We start from the raw sequence: 17,433 nt of genomic DNA, 5'->3' as shown, positions 1-17,433 counted from the left end.
TATTAAGTGGCAGCCAGATTCCATGAGCTGCTAGTCCAATTACAGGGCCTGCAGCTGCACAGGTAGGAGTGGTGGCCATTGCTGATGCTGTACCTAGCAGTAAAGGGCATCTCATTGATCATCTGCCCTTGGTTAGTGGGCTCTGGGGCACAAGGCCCAGTTTGGCAGGCTCCAATGAAGTGGGGTTGTTGAGGCAGGCAGCATCATTGCTATAAAGACATCCATTGCCTCTCCAGGGGCCAAGTTGTGTCCAAAAGGGAGGGCTTACCTGGCAGTCTCCCCATGTGGTGACCAGCCTTTCTTACAAAGGCAATATTTTGAAGAGGCAGGAAGAGGTCCTTAATTGTCCACTTAAGTGATCCGATCAGACTGGGTAGTTAGGCGAGCCATCCAGCACCTTTCCCCAAGCTGCCAAAATGGGAGACACACCATACGATGCCTTCCTATGCCATTTGGTCAACATTCCTGCATCCTAACCCGTCGCCAAGGAGGTGGTAAAATTCAGGCCCCAGGAAAATCTCCATTTCCACAGAGACACCACAAAATGAAGCCAAAGGGGAGCAGTAAATTTCTGCCAGATCCTTGGGGATGTGGGACAGTACTGTGAATATCTACTGTTGACAAGGAGGGGACATTTCCCTGCAAGGTCAGTCAGGCAGCATGGAAGGAAGCAACGAGTCTGGATGACGCGTTGTTAAAGCTTTTTCTGTCCACAGATGCTGTCAGACGTTCTGAGATTGTCCAGCATTTCTGTTTTTGTTTTACATTCAGTAATTTGATTTTACATTTACTTTTCTGGAAGGAAGCAGCAGTGTTTCTGCAGATCACTTCAGTGATGTCATGGTCCTTGGAAGGAGCACAATGAAAGGAGTACACTGACACGTTGCGTTAATTGTCCCTTTAAGACAGTACAACAGAGTAAGAGTCACCTGTCCTAGGTGACCAATTGTCCCAGGGGAGGAGTTCTGTCAGGCAGGAAGCACTTCGGAACTCGCTGCAGACATGCTGCTGTTCTTGTAGATCCTTGTAAATAAATCCTTTATTGTTCGTTACTGAAGTCTCTGAAAGTGCACTATTGCACATGATCAAGGAACATTCACAGTTCTGATAGGTTGTAAGCCAAAAACATGCATATTTCCTTTTATTTCAAGTCATTGTTTGCTCTCTTGGGTGTTTCCAATGTGCCCTGGTTTGTTTCATGCTGTCATGAAAACTTCAGATGGCCTCTCAAATAAGCAGGTGCCAGGCAGATGTTGGTCTTTCCATGCAGGGTTTTGGGATGGGGGAATGGCAGGTGCTTTCAGGCCTGGTGCAGCTTGTTTGGTCAGCTCCTCACCCAGCAGAAAATGAGTTTATGACCTCCTTAAATCCCTGCTGCCTGGGTAGATAAGCTTCAAAAGGTAACTTGTCATTGAATCCGACACATACAGGGTACCGCTCAAGGATACCGTCGCAACGCTTGCAAAGTTCCATGTGAAAGCATAACTGGCTCATATAATCCCCCCCCCAAGCAAGCTGCCACACTGACACTTTCAACACTCGCATGCCAACTTAAATTTCTGTGCACCGCATCAAAGTTCTGTTCCCTCTAGTCCGAGAGGCAGGCCTTTTTGTCTTTTTCAATTTCTGATGTGAATTTCTTTACTTCAATAACATAACAGCAAGCTATTTTAAGGGTCCCTTTCTGGCAATAATTGAAGATGTTATGCAGATAACTAAATCACTATTACTGTATTTATCTTACGAGGTGACATATCAACTTTTACCTTACTGAATATTGATCAAGTCATGTTGGTGAGTGGACCCTACTCTCCCAGCTAAAGAACTTTTGAAATCTCTCAGAAGATCAAATTTTATTTTCAGTTCAGTATAATATTCCTTTTGTCGCACAGACAATTTGGTTGGGTGATTTGACATTAATGTCGGTGGTAAGAACAAGGGTGGGTTTTCCAGCTTGCAGACTTGGGTGCATTTGATACGATGCATAGAGGAAAACCAGGCAGGGAGGAGGACACACCGGCAAACGCGACACTCAGTCATCTACCTATTGACAGTTAACGGATGGATTTTTAACCCTGAAGAGAGAATACCTTTTTTTTTACAGAGCATGGTTAGGATCTGGAATGCACTTTCTGAGAGAGTGGTGGAGGGAGATTCGACGATAGCTTTCAAAAGAGATTTGGAGCATTACCTGAAGAGTAAATATTTGCAGGGCAACAGGGAAAAGGCAAGGAGGTGGCAGTAGGTGAATTTTTTTTGCAGCGAGCTATCACTGACATGACAGGCTGAATGGCCTCCTTCTGTGCCATAACCATTCTATAATCCTATGATTTGTATGTCCACATAACCCTCCTCATTGATGCAAGGAGACATCTACAGTGCTATCAAGCAGCACATGCTTATCACTAAGCTGCTCACAGGCACCCAGTTTGGGTTCTGACAGGGCCATTCAGTTTCTGACCTCATTACAGCCTTTGTTCATTCAAAAAATATGGGGCGAAATTCTCCGCACCCGCGGAAAGTCGGCAAACCGTCGTAAAAATCGGGACCGTTTTACGACGGTCGCGAAGGCTTCATTTCCCGACGGATTCACTTCCTGGAAATGGGCTAGTAGCGCGGCCGCGTCAATTACGTGCGTGATGACGACGGAACGCGACGACGACACGAACCCGCCCATGTGACGCCGCCCGACGCCGTAAAAAGGCGCGGGCGACCACAGAATCTGTCGGGCAGGATGTCGGAGCCGAGGAGAGCTGCTCCTCGCTTTGCAGATGCAGAAGTCGAGGCGCTGCTCGATGCCGTGGAGCAGAGGAGGGGCATCATCCGCCCGCGGAGAGGGCATCGCCAACCTGCCAGCACGGTACGCCAGGCCTGGCGTGACGTGGCTGCTGCCGTCAGTGCTGTGGGGCAGACCCCTCGCTCAGCAGAGCAATGTCGAAAGAAGCTACACGACCTCACCAGGTCTGCCAGGGTAAGTGCCATGAGGGTGCCCCCTAGTCACAACCATCCCTCCCCCTTAACTGCCCGGGGGGGGCGGGGGGGGAGAGGGATTGGGGCAGAGTTATTTGAGGGTGGTTCACAAAGTTGTCACAGACCCAGCGCTCTGGCCCCGAGGAGAGATGCAATCGTCTGATGACAACTTGCCCCCCCCAAACTGTGCCAGTATCTGAACGGACTGCTGATACCTACCGTTTTGTAATGATCTACCTATGTTCCCTCCCCCAACAGGCCAAGGCCGGTCATAACCACCGTGAGCGGCACAAGACTGGAGGGGGTTCGCCCAACATGCACCCCCTCAGCACCTTTGAACAGAGGGCACTGGACCTTGTTGGGGGGTCTGCCACCCGCGATATCGCGCAATGCGAGGTTGGCGGAACTGCAGCAAGTGAGACAACCCTCCCTGACAAACACCCCCCCCTCCCCCATCCTCTGTCCCTTCACAAACCCTGCCCACTGGGACACCTCCCCCATCCTCTGTCCCTTCACACACCCTGCCCACTGGGACACCTCCCCCATCCTCTGTCCCTTCACACACCCTGCCCACTGGGACACCTCCCCCATCCTCTGTCCCTTCACACACCCTGCCCACTGGGACCGTCCAGCGGCCTGCCGAGCAAATCGAAATAACCCGTCTCATTCTCTTCCCTAGGACGTGATGCCCAACACCAGGTCCGTCTGGCTGCAGACGGAGACAGGAATCTGCCGCCACCTCACCCGGGGCCTCACAACAGAGGGTGCCCGATCAGCGGGCAGCCCTATCCGCCCCAACCCAATCTGCGGACCAGGACGCACAGAGGGTTCGAAGTCCACCACCACCACCAGAAATGGCCAGGGACAACCCTCCTGTCGCTGAGCAGCCCCACACCATGGACGAGGCCCTAAGCATTGAGAGCGTCGGGCTTGCGGCACTGCTTTCTCCCACCACATCCATCATCCCAGAGACACACACCCCGGCGGGCCTATTTAGTGATGAGTCTCCTGGGGCACAGTCTGGTTGGCACATCACAGATGAGCAGGTACAGCAGGTGGAGGTCGGAGCAACAGAGGGCCCGGACTCGCGGAGGCCAGACCAGGCCCAGGATGCAGCTGGCTCCCAGACGTTTTCTGAGTTCCTGGAGTTTATCAACCCACCCGCACAGCCGATGCCTCAGGAAACCCAGGGAAACAATGACGGGATGAGGGCTTCCTTCCAGACTCTGCAGACGCTGTTAGAGGAGTCGAACCGCGTCCAAGAGCAGGGAGTGGTGCCGCTCATGGCAGAGACCCAGTCCGACACCGCACGGGTGGCATCCGCGGTGGAGGCAATGGGTCAGGTTATGCAAGACGTTGGGGTTAATGTGCACGCGTCATCCTCGGCCCTGGACAGGGTTGCCCTCTCACAGGCAGCAATGTGCCAGAGCCAAAACGACATTGCCGGCGCCCTGCGGGCCATGGCCGAGTCTCAGCAGGTCATTGGCCAGTCGCAGCACGCCATGGCACAGTCCCAGCAGTCGATAGCACAGTCCCAGCAGTCGCTGGCACAGTCCCAGCAGTCGCTGGCACAGTCCCAGCAGTCGCTGGCACAGTCCCAGCAGTCGCTGGCACAGTCCCAGCTGTCAGTCGCGGAGACCATCAACCGCCTGACACATGTGCTGGATGGCGTCGTGCACACACAGGTTGAGATCGCACAGTCCCTGGCGGGAATGTCTAACTCCCTGGACTCCGTCTCTGCAAACCTTCGGATCCTGGTGGATACCGTTGCAGGCCTCCAGGACTGGCAGTGTCAGGTGTCGGTGGTGCAACGGGGAACCTCCCCGCTTGCACCTCTGTCCCAAAGTGAGGCCCGGGGGCCACCGGGCTCCCCGAGGGAGGAGGAGGTTTCGGGGCCCGTCCCATTAACTCCATCACGGGACGTCCCGGAATTCTTGGCCTCCCCCCGTCCCATCCCTGGTGCATCGGGTGGGCAGCAGGCAGAGCAGGGTGGCACAATGTCACCCGAGACGCCCGCAGAGCAGCCTGGCCCATCAAGGCCGGGTCGCCCCAGGAAACGCATAGCCAAGGAGAAACGAGTCGAGGGGGGCGATTCGCAGCAATCCTCCTCCACTCCTGCTGTATCATCTGGAGATTCACTTAGACGTAGTGGTAGGGCCCGTAAGGCAACTAAGATAGACACTGAGTAAGTTGGCACGGGTGAAGGGCACAGTTTAGTTGTAGGGGCTAGGGCACCTGTAAATAATTGTTAATATTAAACGCACTGTTCCACCTTACTTGTAATACCGTGTGATTGTTCCACAGCCACAGGAATCGTGATGGTGACCGAGTGTCGCTGGGGGTGACGGGTGGTGAAACCTCGGTGCCGGGTGTGCAGTCCCTGCCCCTACCCCCCTCCCACAGCTAGCCCACGCGGGCACGTGATGGAGTGTCAGTGACGAACTCAGCGGCCACCAAGGTGGATGGTTCAGCTATTGCCATGGGTCAGACTCTCTCTAACGATTCTGAGCTCACAGCTCTTCGCAGAGCGGGCTGTCATCATTCCACATGGCACTGATCACACCCGCTGACACAGCCATCAATGTTGTGCCATTCCGTCTGTACCCAGTGATAAGCATCATGTCGAAGTGGAGCAGTGTACACTGAGGGGGGGGTGGGGGGGGGGGGGGTTGTGGTGGTGGCAGTTGTGTGGTGACCCTCTGCATGACTAGCGATGCAGGTGGTGGTTTGGTGTTCATCGGGGACGTCACATGCGATGCGTGAACCGTGCTGCCACCAGGGCGTCGCGTGCCCGCCGTCCTTGCCGGGTCCGTCGTGCCGCCTCCTGGACATCACCAGCACCTGGATCGTGTCTGCGTTCTGCGCCCGCCACTCCGCCAGCCTCCTCCTCCTCCTCCTCCTCCTCCTCCTCCTCCTCCTCTGTGCTGGCACCACTGCCACTAGCTTCTCCCTCCGCCTCCTGCAAAAGGTCATCTCCCCTCTGCATCGCGATGTTGTGCAGCGCACAGCAGACCACTACAATGCGAGTGACCCTGTCGGCCTGGTACTGCAGGGCCCCTCCGGAGCGGTCCAGGCACCTGAATCTCATCTTCAGGAGGCCAAGGCAGCGCTCCACCACACCCCTGGTTGCTGCATGGGCCTCGTTGTATCGTGTTTCCGCATTGGTCTGAGGCCTCCGTATAGGCGTCATCAGCCAAGACCTCAGCGGATAACCCCTGTCACCTAGCAACCAGCCCCTCAGCCGGGGGGGACGTCCCTCAAACATCGCAGGGATGAACGACTGCGCCAGTATGTAGGAGTCATGCACACTCCCTGGGAACCTTGCACAGACGTTCATGAACCTCATGTGGGGGTCGCATACCACCTGGACATTAATGGAGTATGTCCCCCTCCTGTTTGTGAACACTTCCTTGTCCACAGCAGGCGGGCGCATGGGGACGTGAACACAGTCGATTGACCCCTGAACCCTCGGTATCCCGGCCACACTGGCAAATCCACGGGCTCGTGAGTCTTGACTTGCTTGGTCCTCGGGAAAGGTGATGTAGCGGTCCGCGATGGCATAGAGGGCGTCGGTCACATCCCGGATACACCTGTGGACCGATGACTGGGAGATCCCGGAGACGTCCCCGCTCGGAGACTGGAAGGAGCCGGTAGCATAGAAGTTCAGAGCGACCGTCACCTTGATGGCTACCGGGATCGCGTGTCCTCCCCCCGTTCCACGTGGGGCGAGGTGCGACAGGAGTTCGCAGATATGTATCACCGTCTGCCTACTCAGCCGGAGTCTTCTCCTGCAGGTGATGTCCGGCATTGTTAGGAAAGAGACCCGGACACGGTACACCCTCGGCTTTGGTCGTCGCCTCTGATGCCGTGGCTGCACCCTCACTCTCTCCTCTTCCTCTTCCTCCTCCTCCTCCTCCTCCTCCTCCTCCTCCTCCTCCCCCCCCCCCCATGCTGCTCGACGACTGGCAACTCCTCGGCCCTTCCCTCTGCTGCTGCAGCTGGCCCTGCAGCCACTGCGGGTTGTGGGTGTGGATGCTGCTGCATCTCCAAATGCAGTGCAGCGGCCCCAACCACTGCGCAGAACATAGCCGTTCTGTTCCCATGCATCGTGCTAACCTACAGAAGGGTGGTAGGAGGCAGGGAAACGGGACATGTTAGACGGACGTTAGTCGACACCTCGGCAGCCGCCAGCCATGGGATGCCAGTGTGTCCCGGTGGCCTGGTCGCGCTGCTGACACGCGGTCAGCCTAACCCCTGGTCACCTTCTGCATCCAACGGCCAGTAAACTATGGCCTCCTCACGGGTGCGTCAGTGGCCTGTGGCCGGAAGCCACAGGGGAACCAGCGGCCGTGTCCTCGTCACCTGCACACCATGGCATGGTGGCAGACATTTTGTTACGGGGTTGGACGGCTCACTCTCTACCTAACCCCCCCCCCCCTCCGTCGCCCCCCACTGCCTCCTCCGTCTCCCCCACTGCCCCCTCCGTCTCCCCCACTGCATCCTCCGTCTCCCCCACTGCCCCCTCCGTCTCCCCCACTGCCCCCTCCGTCTCCCCCACTGCCCCCTCCGTCTCCCCCACTGCCTCCCCCGTCTCCCCCACTGCCTCCCCCGTCTCCCCCCCACTGCCCCCGTTCTGGACCCCCTCCCGTTCCCAGGGATGCCTTCCCCGTTGTGGCCAGACTCGAGCGGTGCGCTGAACGGTGCGCTGAGCGGTGCGCAGAGTGGTGCCCTGACCTCCTCCAAGCAGTCGTCAGCCAGGCCGACTGGTTGACGAATTTAAAAAGCAGGTGTGTTTCACGACGTCCAAACAGGGCGCCATGACGTCGGGACTTCGGCCCATCCGGGCCGGTGAATAGCGGGGGGGCTCTCAGTGGCGATTCTGGTCGTGTCAGGGGCGGGAAGGAGGCGTTTGTCGGGAAACGCGACTCCGACAATTTGCGGGGTTCGGAGAATAGCGGGAGGGCGTCGGAACAGCGTCGCCGTAAAAATTTCCGACGCCCGCTATTCTCCGAACCGTCGTGAGTCCGGAGAATCGCGCCCATGAACTCCAGAGGTGAGGTGAGAGTGACTGCCCTTGACATCAAGGCCGCATTTGACTGCATATGGCACCAAGGCGCCTTTGCAAAACTGGAGTCAATGAGAATCATGAGGGAAGCTCGTTGCTGGTTGGAGTCAAACCCGGCACAAAGGACGATGGTTGTGGTTGTTGGAATTCAGTCATCTGAGCTCCAGGATGTCACTGCAGGTGTTCCTCAGGGTAGTGTGTGAGGCCCAACCATCTTCATCTGCCTCATCAATGACCTTCCATACACCACAAGGTTAAAAATGCAGATGTTCAGACACTGAAGCAGTCCATGTCTAAATGCAGCAAGACCTGGACAATATTTGGTCTTAGGCTGACAAGTGGCAAGTAATATTCGTGTCACAAGCCCTATCCCTGCAACCCACCTAACCTACGCATCTTTGGACTCCTAAGGGGCAATTTAGCATGGCCAATCTACATAACCTACATATCTTTCGACTGTGGGAGGAAACCAGAGCAGCCGGTGGAAACCCACGCAGACACGGGGAGAAAGTGCGAACTTCACTGTGGTAGTGGTAAAGACTGAGGAGAAACAGAGGATGGTCATTGACTACAATCAGTCCATCAATCGGTACATGCAGCTTGACGCGTACCCCCTCCCATGCATATCTGATATGGTCAATCAGATTGCACAGTACCGGGTCTTTTCGATAGTGGACCTGAAATCTGCCTACCATCAGCTCCCCATCCGCAAGGCGGACCGCCAATACACTGCGTTCGAAGCAGATGGCCGCCTTTACCACTTCCTTAGTGTCCCCTTTGGCGTCACTCACGGGGTCTTGGTCTTTCAACGTGAGATGGGCCAAATGGTTGACCGGTACGGGCTGCGGGCCACCTTCCCGTACCTAGATAACATCACCATCTGCGGCCACGACCAGCAGGACCATGACTCTAACCTTTACAAATTTCTCCAAACCGCCAAACTCCTGAACCTCACGTATAACAAGGCGAAGTGCATGTTCAGCACCAACTGCTTAGCCATCCTTGGCTATGTGGTGCAAAATGGAGTTCTAGGGCCCGACCCCGACTGCATGCACCCTCTCATGGAACTCCCACTCCCCCACTGCCCCAAGGCCCTGAAACGATGTCTGAGGTTTTTCTCCTATTATGCCCAGTGGGTCCCTAACTATGCGGACAAGGCCCACCCACTCATTCACTCCACAGTTTTCCCTTTGATGGCTGAGGCCCGCCAGGCCTTCAACCGCATCAACGCCGACATCGAGAAGATGCACGATGCACGCGGTCGACGAGACCCTCCCTTTTCAGGTCGAGAGCGATGCATCGGACGTCGCTCTGGCCACCGCCCTCAACCAGGAAGGCGGACCCGTGGCATTCTTTTCCCGCCCCTCAATGCCTCCGAAATTCGGCACTCCTCCGTCGCAAAGGAGGCCCAAGCCATTGTAGAAGCTGTGCGGCATTGGAGGCATTACCTGGCCAGCCAGAGATTCACTCTCCTCTCTGACCAACGGTCGGTTGCCTTCATGTTCAATAATACAAAGAACAAAGAAAAGTACAGCACAGGAACAGGCCCTTCGGCCCTCCAAGCCCGTGCCGACCATGCTGCCCGACTAAACTACCATCTTCTGCACTTCCTGGGTCCATATCCCTCTATTCCCATCCTATTCATATATTTGTCAAGATGCCCCTTCAATGTCACTATCGTCCCTGTTTCCACCACCTCCTTCGGCAGCGGGTTCCAGGCACCCACTACCATCTGTGTAAAAAACTTGCCTCGTACATCTACTCTAAACCTTGCCCCTCGCACCTTAAACCTATGTCCCCTAGTAATTGACCCCTCCACCCTGGGGAAAAGCCTCTGACTATCCTCTCTGTCTACGCCCCTCATATTTTTGTAGACCTCTATCAGATCGGCCCTCAACCTCTGTCGTTCCAGTGAGAACAAACCGAGTTTATTCAACTTCTCCTCATAGCTAATGCCCTCCATACCAGGCAACATCCTGGTAAATCTCTTCTGCACCCTCTCTGAAGCCTCCACATCCTTCTGGTAGTGTGGCAACCAGAATTGAATACTATACTCCAAGTGTGGCCTAACTAAGGTTCTATAACAGCTGCAACATGACTTGCCAATTCTTATACTCAATGCCCCGGCCAATGAAGGCAAGCATGCCGTATGCCTTCTTGACTACCTTCTCCACCTGAATTGCCCCTTTCAGTGACCTGTGGACCTGTACACCTAGATCTCTTTGACTTTCAATACTCCTGAGGGTTCTACCATTCACTGTATATTCCCTACCTGCATTAGACCTTCCAAAATGCATTACCTCACATTTGTCTGGATTAAACTCCATCTGCCATCTCTCCGCCCAAGTCTCCAAATGATCTAAATCCTGCTGTATCCTCTGACAGTCCTCATCACTATCCGCAATTCCACCAACCTTTGTGTCGTCTGCAAACTTACTAATCAGACCAGTTACATTTTCCTCTAAATCATTTATATATACTACGGACAGCAAAGGTCCCAGCACTGATCCCTGCGGAACACCACTAGTTACAGCCCTACAATTAGAAAAGAACCCTTCCATTGCTACTCTCTGCCTTCTATGACCTAGCCAGTTCTGTATCCACCTTGCCAGCTCACCCCTGATCCCGTGTGACTTCACCTTTTGGACCAGTCTACCATGAGGGACTTTGTCAAACGCCTTACTGAATATAGACAACATCCACTGTCCTACCTGCATCAATCATCTTTGTGACTTCCTCAAAAAACCCTATCAAGTTAATGAGACACGACCTCCCCTTCACAAAACCATGCTGCCTCTCGCTAATACGTCCATTTGCTTCCAAATGGGAGTAGATCCTGTCTCAAAGAATTCTCTCCAGTAATTTCCCTACCACTTACGTAAGGCTCACCGGCCTGTAGTTCCCTGGATTATCCTTGCTACCCTTCTTAAACAAAGGAACAACATTAGCTACTCTCCAGTCCTCCAGGACATCACCTGAAGACAGCGAGGATCCAAATATTTTTGTCAAGGCCTCAGCAATTTCCTCTCCAGCCTCCTTTAGCATTCTGGGGTAGATCCCATCAGGCCCTGGGGACTTATCTACCTTAATATTTTTCAAGACGCCCAACACCTCGTCTTTTTGGATCTCAATGTGACCCAGGCTATCTGCACACCCTTCTCCATACTCAACATCCACCAATTCCTTCTCTTTGGTGAACACTGATGCAAAGTATTCATTTAGTACCTCGCCCATTTCCTCTGGCTCCACACATAGATTCCCTTGCCTACCCTTCAGTGGGCCAACCCTTTCCCTGGCTACTCTCTTGCTTTATATGTACAGTAAAAAGCCTTGGGATTTTCCTTAAACCTATTTGCCAATGACTTTTCGTGACCCCTTTTAGCCCTCCTGACTCCTTGCTTAAGTTCCTTCCTACTTTCCTTATATTCCACAGGCTTCGTCTGTATACGCAGCGGGGCAAGATCAAAAATGATAAAATCTTAAGGTGGAGGATCGAGCTCTCCACCTATAATTACGAGATTTTGTATCGCCCCGGTAAGCTCAACTAGCTACCCGATACACTATCCTGAGGTACATGTGCCAGTGCACAAGTGGACCGACTGCGGGCCCTACACGACGCCCTCTGTCACCCAGGGGTCACCCGGTTCTTTCACTTCGTAAAGGCCCGGAACCTGCCCTACTCCATTACGGAGGTCAGGGCAGTCACCAGAGATTGCCAGGTCTGCGCGGAGTGCAAACAGCACTTCTACTGGCCAGGCCGAGCGCACATGGTGAAGGCCTCCCGCCCCTTTGAACATCTTAGCATGGACTTCAAGGGCCCCGTCCATCCTCCGACTGAAACACGTACTTCCTGAACGTGGTCGATGAATACCCCAGATTCCTATTCGTCATCCCATGCCCCGATATGACGTCTGCCACGGTCATTAAAGCACTCAACACCATCTTTGCCCTGTTCGGTTTTCCCGCTTACGTCCACAGTGACCGGGGATCCTCCTTTATGAGTGATGAGCTGCGTCAGTTCCTGCTCAGCAAGGGCATTGCCTCGAGCAGGATGACTAACTGCAATCCCCGGGGAAACAGGCAGGTGGGGAGGGAGAATAGGATGGTCTGGAAGGCCGTCCAGCTGGCCCTGCGGTCAAAAAATCTCCCGCTGGCAGGAGGTCCTCCCTGACGCGCTCCACTCCATTCAATCACTGCTGTGCATTGCAACTAATGAAAACTCCCATGAACGTCTCCTTGACTTCCCCAGGACGTCCACTTCCGGGGTTTCGCTCCCAATATGGCTGGCAGCTCCAGGACCTGTCCTCCTCCCCAAACACGTGCGACTCCACAAGGCGGACCCGTTGGTCGAGAGGGTACAGCTGCTGCATGCAAACCCGCAGTACGGGCGTACCTGATGGCCGCCAGGACACAGTCTCCCTCAAGGACCTGGCACCAGCTGGATCCCCACCCACGACCCCACACCACTCGGCACCCCCCCCCTCCGATTGCCCCGGCACCACCTACCCTCCCTCCAGCGCACCTCACTACAGACCCCGCCCAAGGACGATCCGTCCTCCCATTGGTTTCACCCGGGGATGAAGATGAGGACTACATGCTCCCGGAGTCACCGGTGACCAAGCCGGCGCCTGCATCGCCACCGGGACTGCGGCGCTCTCAGCAGAGACTCGAGGCACCCGACTGGCTAAATGTGTGAATTTTTCAAAAGACTGTAAACCTTAAATCCTCACATACTTGTAAATAGTTTTTTTTCACCACCCCCGCTGGACTTCTTTTTTAACAGGGGGTGAATGTGGTAGTCACCACTGTTTGTATAATGCGTGTATTAGAGGTAATACGGTAAGACTCCTGTACTACAGGTACGGGGGTAGATCCCTTCCTGCTGGTTCCGCCCAGTAGGCGGAGTATAAATGTGTGTGCACACCGAGCTGCAACCATTTCTAGTAGCAACTGCAAGAGGCAACTCATCTCTGCTCAATAAAGCCTCGATCACTCTCTACTCTCGTCTCATCGTAATTGATAGTGCATCAGTGCCCCACCTCTCACGCGCTGTGTCGAGAAGCCTGGCCTGGTCGGCATCCCCAAAGCGAGGAAGAGATCTCTGCACTGCCATCCTTGTGTCTTGACTGGGACTGAGCGCTGAGGGACCTTTCAGAAGCAGCTTGCCCTTTGTTAGCAGGGAGCAATTCAGGTGCAAGTCGGGCAAATCAGATGGCTGGGGATTCAGGCAAGGCAGGTTTCAAGTGGGGGCTCATTTTTTGTGCTAAGTGCGGGTGAATACAGACCGCGATCTCGCCATTATAGCCAGCGCCAACTTGCCCTAAATGATACTTCCAGCATATGAAATGAAAATGAAAATCGCTTATTGTCACGAGTGGGCTTCAATTAAGTTACTGTGAAAAGCCCCTAGTCGCCACATTCCGGCGCCTGTCCGGGGAGGCTGGTACGGGAATCGAACCGTGTTGCTGGCCTGCTTGGTCTGCTTTAAAAGCCAGCGATTTAGCCGGGTGAGCTAAACCAGCATATTCTCCCTCCCCGCCCACCGCATGATCGCCCCGGGCGAGATGCAGAAAATGGAGCAGTCCATTGATCTCGGGGGAGGTTTCTCTGGTCGCCGAGTGGACGCAGCTGGAGAATCCTGCCCTTAGTCATATTTTGGTTGAATCACACCCAGGGTCACCATCCAGTTAATATTGTGATTTGCACTGTACCTATTAATTCAGAGAAGAGGCTTTTACGACGGAATGACAGATTCACCACAGTTTAATGTAAGTTCAGCAGTTAATCAATAATATTCATTTAGTGCGAAAAAAATCTCAACTTAAGTACAAATCTACAGAGGATTCAGCGAAGTGATTGGTGACCAGTCTCAAGCTAATATGTTTGCAGACTAAAGCAGCTCAACACACGCTCTAAAATATATTATTTTGTACACCTGAATTACCATTCTATTATATGGGGGTAATGAAGCTGCAGGGAGCTCCAATATGGCTACCTACATAAGAACTGTCCTTGTTTAGGACATTTTAAAAGTGCTATTACACACACGTTATCTAGATTGGGGTACAGATGACATAATATTAAAATTAGTTAACAACACAAAAGTAAGGGCCATAGTTAACTATAAGCAAGTACAGGTTTCTTAGCTAGATATCAGAACAAATTTAATGAAGAGAAATGTGCGATGAGCCATTTTGTGTGAAAAGATGATGGGTCGGAGTTTCCAGATGTTCCAGTCAGTAGAACCATAGCTGACTACCGTCTTGCCAACGGTGACCCCCCCCCCCCCCCCCCCCCCCCCCCCCACCGCTGGTTCCCTGGTGGCTGAGGGTGCAAACAATAGTAAACTACATCGACAGTATCCAGACCGGAAGTCCCTGCTGCCAGCAAATGGCGAGCCACCTCTGGCAGCACAAAATACGTCGCGGGTGGGGGAAGGGGTCTCCCACATTTCATGAATAAGGTAAAGAGCACAAAAAAACAAAGAGGCAATACTAAATCTACACAAACCATTAGTTAGTCCACAGTTAAAGTATTTAGTCACCTTACTTTCGGTAGAATGCCAGGCCATGGAAGAATTACTGAAGCATTTCATTGAAATAAGATTAGAGTTGTCAGTCATGAAGTAAGACTGGAGACAGTGGCATTATTTGCAATAGAATCCAGAAGAGATCTGAAGAAAGTGGTAAGGAGAGAATTCAGGTGTTCCTTTTTGCTGCACGTGATCAATAATAATAATTGCTTATTGTCACAAGTAGGCTTCAATGAAGTTACTGTTAAAAGCCCCTAGTCGCCACATTCCGGTGCCTGTTTGGGGAGGCCAGTACCGGAATTGAACCCGCGCTGCTGGCATCGTTCTGCATTGCAAGACAGTTTTTAGCCCACTGTGCTAAACCATTTAGTGTGTTTGTGTAGGACAGGTGTGTTTTCTTACCCTCAGAGAGAGAATCCCAAGTAATAATTTCCAGCAGCAAGATTTTGTGAGTTACAAAAATAAAGTAAGTTATCACACATTTGCCCTGTATTTTAAAACATGGGGTGGAAGTTTCCCAAAAAAATAACAAAGTGTCATTTACGATGCAAAGATCGGTATAAATACTACCAGTCCCAGCGACGCAATGTAGATCGCAATCGTTAAGCATTTTGAAAAAAGATTTCCCACACAATAAACACCACGGGCGTGATTCTCCGCAAATGCGGCGAGTCGTCAAGGCTGCCGTGAAACTGGCCGTGTTTCATGGCAGCCTTCGCGCCCCCTCCCCGGACCCGATTCTCCCCCCCTGGGCGGGGCTAGCAGCGGGGCCCCGTGAACCACGGCATCGCGGCCTTAGCGACCGTCGCTAAGTCCGCGCGCCAAGCGTCACGCCGGCTGACGCGCACGATGACGTCAGCCGCGCATGCGCAGATTGGACGGCTCCAACCCGTCATCTCCCTCGTCCGGCCCGCGGACTGATCCTGCGGGGCGGCGGAGGGAGAAAGAGTGCGTCCTTACGGACGCACTGCCCGCGATCGGTGGCCATGGTACTGCCGTGGTAAGCGGGGCCCTGGATGCCCAGAATAGGCATGTTGCGGCCGTTTTTACGACGGCAGCAAGCAGGTGTGTTTGCTGCCGTAAAAACAGCCGTAAAGGCCTTGGAACTCGGCCCATCGGCCTGGGGATAATCGCTGATCGCCGTAAAAAATGGCGAGCAGCGATTCATGTCGTGGGGCGGCCGTGGGGGAGGGAGAATAGCAGGAGGGCAGGAAAAATGTCGGGGACGCCCTCCCGCTATTCTCCGACCCGTCGTGGGCAGCGGAGAATCGCGCCCCACGACTGTGGTGCAAAGTGTCTGATCCACGCACCCTGGGAATGACCAGCCCTTCTGAATACCGGCACTTTTCAGGGACAGCGGCAGAACAGGATAACATGGCAGCATCAATGCTACCCTACACTAGACTGGGGCATTCCAGATCTGGGATCTCCAGAGGACACTCGCCAATAATGTCTCAGGCAACAGAGCCTGTAATGCAGCAGGCCACCTCCACCTCTGCTGTGCACACTAGGAATAAACCTAGATGTAATGGGAGGGTTCACAAGAGTAAGGAGTTGAAGGGGCACAGAGTGAACATGGTTGAAATAAGGCACAGATAGTTGGGGGTCATAACAAAATGTCACAATTGCAGTTGCCATCTTATTGAAGTGCTGAGCTGGAAATTGTCCGTGATTTTCCGTGAAATTGTCACTTCCACTTTTTCTCTATAGAAAGCATTTAACTGTCTGTGATGTGGTCCAGGAGCTGTCAATTATAGTTAGACGTTTATAAACATTGTGGTTAGTTTCACAGCTGGGTATTTCAAAGCATGTGGGCACAATTTAGCAGACAAAAGTCCACGTTTGGGCGCCTTTGGCGGGTTGTTTCTCGAAGGCTGCAGTGCTGAGAAACACCCTGCTATTCACTGGCTTTTTTCCATTTATTGGGGCCTTGGGAAGTTTCTCCCCGTCAAGGACACACTTCTGTGGCAGTGCCAGGGTAGCTGCCAGGCTGGCAGTGTCAAGATGCCCAGGTACAATGGGGAGTTCCTGCAAGCCCCTCCCTCTCACTGAGGTGCCATCATGCTTGGTCCACATTTGTGGAAACCAGTGCTAAACACTACCCTGGCAAGGTCTTGCAGGGGCAGCCATTGAAAGCTGCAGCCGGGTATTAAAAGGAGCCAAATGGATCATTGAACAAGGCAGATCTGGATCTCGCCCAGTGAGGGCACTGGGAGAAATGAGTTTGGCGACTCACAATCGGTCTGGTTCCCGGCGCAGAGCCCAATCTGGGATTCTCTCGGGATTCACCTGGCGTGTCCAGATCTGCGGAACAGAATCCCAGGAGCCCCTCGCCATCCATAAATTTGCATGGCAAGAGAGTGAGAACCGCTCCTGGGCGTGCGCCCAGCACCAGTGCAGACCAGGAGAGATTCTGCTCTGGCGGGAGAACCTCAGGAGTCAACAAGGGGATTTATATGGGTTAAGTGAGTGCAAAAAAGAATTGTCAGGTGGCGTATAATGTGGGAAAGTGGGAACTTGTACACATTGACAGGAAGTTTTAAAAATCATGAAAGGTCAGTATGCAGGTACACCAAGTTGGCATTGATTGGAAGGGGAATCGGGGATAAAAGTAGGGAAGTGTTATTACAGCTGTATTGGACCTTGGTCAGACTGCACCTGGAATACTATGTACAGTTTTGGTCTCCTTACTTAAGAAAGGATATAACTGGTTTAGAAGCAATTCAGAGAAAGTTCACTGATTAATTCCCAGGATGAAAGGGTTATCTTTTGAGTAAATGTTGAGCAGGTTGGACCTTACACAGTGGAATTTAGGAAATGATAAGTGATTTTATTGAAACATATTGTGAGGGGCTTAACAGGGTGC

The sequence above is a fragment of the Scyliorhinus canicula genome, chromosome 5, assembly GCF_902713615.1.
Source record: "Scyliorhinus canicula chromosome 5, sScyCan1.1, whole genome shotgun sequence".
Lineage (NCBI taxonomy): Eukaryota > Metazoa > Chordata > Chondrichthyes > Carcharhiniformes > Scyliorhinidae > Scyliorhinus > Scyliorhinus canicula.
The sequence above is the reverse complement of the archived record's forward strand: the minus strand, read 5'-3'. Positions refer to the sequence as shown.